Genomic DNA, 7,190 nt, shown 5'->3' on the forward strand with positions numbered 1-7,190 from the left:
TTGCGACCCACCTTGCCCAGAAGATGTTTTAGATCTTCATCCAGCCATTTAGGTATTTTGGGTTCATGGTATTTGGTGGCATGAATGAGCTCCTTTTCATCGCTGTTGTCAAAGGGCAGTTTGCCAGTGGCCATATCGCAGATGGTGATGCCAAGTGACCACCAGTCTACTGCTGCACTATAGGGGCTTCTTTGTAGAATCTTAAAAAGAAATATAAATCACTTAGCAAGTTGCAAAATGGCATCTTTTAAGTATGGTTACTGGCTTAATATTGGCAACAGAGTTCCATGGGTTTAGTTGGCCAATGAGTGTTGGGAGTAATGCATGAGACCAGTTGGTTCCCTAGCTTGGGTCAGAAAAGTCATATTTGCCCGGACCCAATAAATGCTGTAAGGGTATAACTACATCTGCAAATATGGGTGATGCCTGGCACAATCCAGTTGGCACTAAAGCTCTGTATAAGCCTGAGATAGTAATACAATGTTTATCATGTAAGTATAACTGATGCAGTTAAGTTGGTTCTCTCCAATGACCCACTTGTACCAATACCTACAGTATATTGCGTCTTGGTATTTTAATGGGGCAAGTGTTGTGCCACCATCTTCTTAGTACCGTCCGAGCCTCCCTTGTGCACGCACAGTAAAGTAATATGAGAAAATGTAACTACTGTATGCAGAAGCCACAAGGGAGCCTTGGTGACTATCGGTAAGATGGCAACCTGGCACATGTGGAGTATGCAATTATTTCCACTGGTCCAGGGAAAAAAGAGTTATTAAACTTGGGAGTGCCTATACCCCCCCAGTATATTACTCTTTCCTTGTCCTTTAATAATTATTTGTCTAACAGTTAAACCTTTACATCTTTGAAAGACATCAGCTGTATTGTATATTCTGTTCTGTTGTTCTGGGCACATTCTCCTATACTTCTTGCTTTTACTAGGTTTGTATATGCATATCTCACCTCCGGGGCCATGTATCCCACAGTTCCAGCCCAGCCAGTCGTGGTGTCGCCACGGAAGATGTTCTGCTTAGCCAGGCCGAAATCAGAGATCCTTACGTGCCCTCGATGGTCCAACAGAATGTTCAGGGGTTTAATGTCTCTGTAATATAACGATAAAAGGAATTAGATAAAAAAAGACAAGGGCTGCTGATTTGCAGCAATGTTACAGGAAAATTCTGTACTGACCGGTGGATAATCCCCTTGCTATGCAGGAACTGCAGGCCGCAGATCATCTCCGCTGAATGGAACCTTTTAAACAGGGAAATAATGGTTACCTCCATAAAGATTATCATGTCATATGTTGGCTTTTGTTTAAACAATAAGAAAATAATTGACTACTAAATTTAAAGATGATGCTCCCTAGTGTCAAAATGTACTTATTGTATTATTCCATCCTTTCTGTAGGTACAATTTGTATAAATCTATTTATTAGTGATATTGTACCTGTACCAGTATAATACTTACCGTACTCTCTGTATGTCTAGGCTGCCGTATAGATCCAGCTCATCTTCAAGGCTTCCCCCACTCAGGAATTCCATGACATAAAAGGCGTGCCGCTGGTTACACAGACAATTGCAAAGTCAAGAGGAGGAAGAAATGGCACAAGACTTACAACATAGGGTAGTACTTCATTTTATTAATTACACTATGGTGCAAATAAATGGAACAAGTTATAGATAGAGTAAGAAATCCTTATTTTTTCCAGTAACAAACATCCTATAAATGCTGCATGAATATAAGGCACGCTGCATGTTGTTATTAATCTGTGCAGGCAGAAGGTAGTCCAGGTATGGGATCCGTTATCCGGAAACCCGTTATCCAGAAAGTTCCGAATTACAGAAAGCCTGTCTCCCATAGGCTCCATTTTAATCAAATAAATCAGATTTTTAAAATTGATTTCCTTTTTCTTTGTAAAAATAAAACAGTGCTTTGTATTTGATCCCAACTAAGATATAATTAATCCTTACTGGATGCAAAATAATCCTATTGGGTTTAATTAATGTTTTATTGATTTTTTAGTAGACTTAAGGTATGGAGATCCAAGTTACGGAAAGACTCCTTATCTGAAATACACTTGGTCCCAAGCATTCTGGATAACAGGTCCTATACCTGTACTAGATATATAAATCCTGCATAAACATGTATGGGGAGTGCAAGGCAAGCAGGCCTTATATAATGTGTAGAATGGCTTTAGGAAGGCATTTGTTTTATAAACGGTGCTGTATATTTTGTTTGCTTGTTATGTGGGGCCATGTCATTTGTAATGGCTATAATATATATAATATGTAGGGCATTATGTAAGGGGATCAGATGTATGACTATAGCAGTTGGTTGTACCTGCGTTTGAAAAGCGGCATAGCCTTGGCAAAGGAACCGGCAGTCTCTGGCGATGTTCAGTACACGGGCCTCAGTAAGAAGGCTGCTGTAATCCGTGTCTTTGGTTTTCCGGACGGATTTTACAGCCACATGTTTCTTTCTGCCTCCTAATGTAGCCAGTATAACCTGAGAAAGGCATGAAAAGAGTCAATATATGTAACTGTGTTATTAGAGCACAAAGAAATTATTCATATTTTTTTGTTAAACATGATTGAAAATAATCCCCAGATAATTCGTTTATTTTACTTTCTACCACATTTAGGATTTATAGACAACAAAATAGAGCTGAATATAATGGGAAGCAATCACTCACTTTGCCGAATCCTCCTTTTCCCAGCTGAGAATAGAAATTGTAGCTGGAGATGCTGAGTGGGTTTGGCCTTGAAGGTTGAGCTTGGGATCTCACGGCTCCGGCTTCTCCTAGTGGGGAAAAGAGAGTTTATTTACAGCTTATGGAATAATAATAGTTAATACAGCTCTACTGGACACAGTTACATTTTTGTTGAATTATATCTGTTCCCATACACCTGGGCAAAATGAGTGCCTTGTATTGCATATGGGGCATAGGTGCTTAATTGCACCAGTGCAGTTACCCTTAGCGACCAATTAGATCTGTGCTTTCAAGGTGAATAACACCATTTCAAGCTTTGTGCTAATCGGTCGCTATAGGAAAATGCAATTGTGCTATTTAACTCCTGAATTAGTTACAGAGTCTTAAACAACTATCACACTAGTTTATTAAGGGGCATTTGGCAATCACATGGGCCAATCATTTTTGCAATTTAGCCATTTTTAAGTGATTTCTTATTACCTTCATCACTCTCCTTCCTTCTCCGTTTCTCCTCTCTGCAGCACTCATCTGGCGGCTGCTCCTCAGGACTCCTCTCTCTCTTCTTCTTTAACTTCTCTTCTTCCTCTTCTTTACTCTCTCGTCTTCTCTTCTTCTCCTCTGAGTGTCTGGGGCTCCTGTCGCTAAAATTTGGACGACTCCTCTTCATTTTGTTCTGTAAGATCTTGACAAACTCCCTGCTGCTTCTTCTCTGAAGTCTTCTCTCCAACTGTCATTTCCCAACGGTTGAGGTCTCTTGCCCTGATGACATGGTCACATGGGCACAGGCTGCTATATACCATTGTAGCCCAGTGCCCGGTTTATACAGTATCCCAACCTGGGCACAGGCTGCTAGATACCATTGTAGCACAGAGCCAAGTACATATCCCAACCTGGGCACAAGCTGTTAGATACCATTGCAATATATAGTATAGGCTCAAAAAAGGGTTTGAGGACAAATGTCCCTATAAACCATGGTTTAATTATAAAGCTTCCAATGCAGTACAGGTATGGCATCTGTTATCCAGAATGAGCAGAACCTGGCGTTTTCTGGATAAGAAGTTTTTCTGCAATTTGGATCTCCATACCTTAAAATTGAGTTTATAGGAGATGGTCTTTCTGTATTTCAGAGCTTTCTGGATAACGACTTTCCAGATAATGGATCCCATACCAGTATTACAATTGCTCACTATAACAAATACACAAAATGCTGATATTGTTTGATATCCTTTATTGACATATTTATTGTATATTCTTTACCACATCTGATACAAACTGGTGTTCCTTGAAATGTAAGGAACAATGGTTGGGTGAGCAGGAAGACCCTCTGACACCTGGGCCTACAAGGAGTTTCCCAAGCAGCCTGCTGGGCCAGTCCAACCCTGATATTCAGTTACCTTTACATCAAGAAAAGTCAGCACATTCAAATAATCAAATAAAAACCTTAACATATTTCCAAGGAGCATATAAGGCAAGAAACAAGAAATCTAGAGATAGAGATACTAATTCCAAGCACAGGCACAAGCAATAAGCAACCAGTTGTCAATTATTTTTGATCAGACTGCTCCAAGCTGACAATCAAAGGCTGTATAGGGGATGTGATAGCAAGTATCTTTTAGAAATTGGGTATGTTAAAACAGTGCTTCATCATCACTGTGACAAATACCCCGTAGGTGGAGGTAACTTGTACTATGGATTTCCACCAGCATTAGTGCATCTTTTCCATACTTCCTCTTAAGCAACCTCTAACTCCTCCCAGCGTCCTCCACCTCGGCCGGGCCCCCTTTAATGGTAAAATCGTCCGGGCCTGGGATGACTGTCCCCCCTGTGCCCCCCTGATGGCGGCCCTGCCCGAGCCACACAATGTATGAACCCAATACTGCCTCATCCACCCTTACCTTAAATAAATACAGAGCAGTACAGCAGGGATTGGTGGCTGACATCTTGAGCCTACTGACATTCTTTTCCCAGTTCTCTGATAGCGATCACTAAACAAAAGCTTGGGCATATCAAGTCAATATCAGATCAGCTACAACTGCTTATGTTCCTGGCCGTAAGAGAGAAGGGAAAAAGAAGTCAAATAGGCAAACCCCCATGCTATTATGGGTTTTATTTACAGGTACTGGCAGGGGGGGGGGGGGGGTAGGGTCCTGTGTTATATAAATACATTTCATTATGGTTCTTATTTCACTGGTTCTAGTTTCTAGAAGGGGTAACGTTGCTTGTTTGGGGCTGCTGACTAGTTCCGAGGGGGCTAGTAGTCTCTGTATTTAACTGTGCCCCAGAAAGTGAAATCTTCAATGAAGGGCTGTCAGGAGCATTGTGTAAGGTGGCAGTAAGCAGCTTGTTGCCTCCCTTCCGTATGGATGGTATAGCTCTGCCTCCATTGCATTCCGTTTTCTATCACTCAGTCGTTTGCTAGCCACATTCATAGCAAAAGGCCTTTGACGGCATGTTTGGGGAACGTTCTGTATGTTTAAGTACTGGAAATCTGTATTAGTGGATGTTATATTGTGTTTCTTGTTAACAGAAAGGCAAGCACGATCCATATGCATATATCCCTCTAAACAAAGCCACCCTTAACCGAAGGTAATTCTACTACTGTCGCTTGCACCGGGGAGAGCAATGCTTGGTTCTTTATTGTTAATGGGGCACAACTGTATATTCGTTTTGTATGTGAGTAATTGCTGATAAATAGTATTTTGTAACCTTTAATAATTTCCCTCATTGGAATCTACAAAACATGGCAGATCTTGAGGGGCAGAGTTCCTTCTTATGCTTCATTTATTCAATTTTTTCTGCTGTTTTTTTTCCCTTTAAGATTTGTCTTTATGTTCATAATAGCCTTTCTTTTGTCTTCTTGTATATTACTCATTTCCAAAAAAGCCTGTTATTAATATTTATTTAAAAAGTTGGATATATTTAAATAAAAAGAGTATAGTTTATCTCTTGGATACATGCATTTGAAACCACTTTGTTTCTACTTTTAGGAAAAAAGCAAAGATGCAAGGTGAGTTTAAAGGCCTGGTGAGAGCGGCACAAAGAGGGGCACAGAGTGGACGGAAAAAGAGAAAAGACAGGAGGCTTTAAGGTTTCACCAAAGTGCAAGAATGTGTTTAATGCAGGGTGTGTAATGGGGAGCCAGCAACCTCTCTCTCGAGCCGCTCACCCCCTAGGAAGAAGTACATTGCTCTGCCATTTACTCTGGGAAACTGCCTTTATAAGGATTACCTGGAAAACTAGGAGAACAAGTCATTCATTTCCCACTTAATCGTTGTGATATATAAGCTGCCATGGATTCTCTATACAAAATACAACCCATTTAAATGTCACTTGGTCATTTTTTGAGTGATACAAGTGAAATTGTTTTCCCCTACCTCGGGAAATGTCATTTGTTTCACTCGGCATTAGAGCTCTCCATGCTACGGTGAGATCTGAATATTGAGAAATCTGTTATCAGCCTTATTTCCAACAGCACGGTGGCATGCAGGTCACACACAGAACAATGGGCAACTCTTAATGGATGAATTGGCGCTCCTCTCTTTACCTAACAGGTCAAACCATACAAGGCTGTATGTGGGTTTTGCCAGCAAAGATTCAATATTCACCTGCCTGAATGTCTTGCCAGCTCTGAAAAGGTTAATCGTCTGTCTGAATGTGGTTGGAATGGTAACAGCTCCCTTATACCCACTCAGCTGATGTTCTTCTTAAGTGAACAACTTAACATTTGTCATTGTAAGACATTTAGTAATCCTCAAGCGTGCTCCCTGAAGAGGATGTTCTGTATTCTACAATAATGTCCGACCATTAAGCCTCCTATGAGCAGCATTTAAATGTATAAAAAGTTGGGGAGCAACGCAAGCATGAAAACATTTGCTACGGGATGACCAATAAGAACTGTGATTGGTTATTTGATAGCCCAATGATGACTGGCAGACTACTACTCCAAATCTTGTCTTCAAGTCAGAAATTCAAAAATGAAAACCTGCTTTGAGGACATCGGGAGCAACATCAGAGGGGTTGGTGAGCCACTGGTTGGGGATCACTGCATTAAGGTAAAGCCATTCATTGCTATTGACATGGAAGTTACATGCAAAAGGGTGGAATAAATGTCCCTCTCTGCTTGTGACTGTACCTGATGTTCATTAATGACAAGTGCCCTGGCTGATGCAAAGACCAACCTCCACACCATATTGCTTTCTTAAGCATGTTGAGCTGTTACCACTCTGCCCATGAACCAAGGTGCTTGTCATTTGACATTCAAAATGCCCCATGTAGCGCCAGTCTTGGAGCTATGGCACACAGGGCAGCTTCTCCTCTGACAAGATTTCAGTGGGACCCCCTGAAACTGCTAGTACAGGTAGTTCTCTGTTTGAAAAGTCTTTTGTTATTGGACCGAGAATTACCAAAACTGGCTTTGTCTGGTGGTTCCCATTAATGTTAATGAATTGCAGCAGGGATGCACTTGGGTGTTTATCTACACGCT

This window comes from Xenopus tropicalis, chromosome 7 (genome assembly GCF_000004195.4).
Source record: "Xenopus tropicalis strain Nigerian chromosome 7, UCB_Xtro_10.0, whole genome shotgun sequence".
NCBI classification, from domain to species: domain Eukaryota; kingdom Metazoa; phylum Chordata; class Amphibia; order Anura; family Pipidae; genus Xenopus; species Xenopus tropicalis.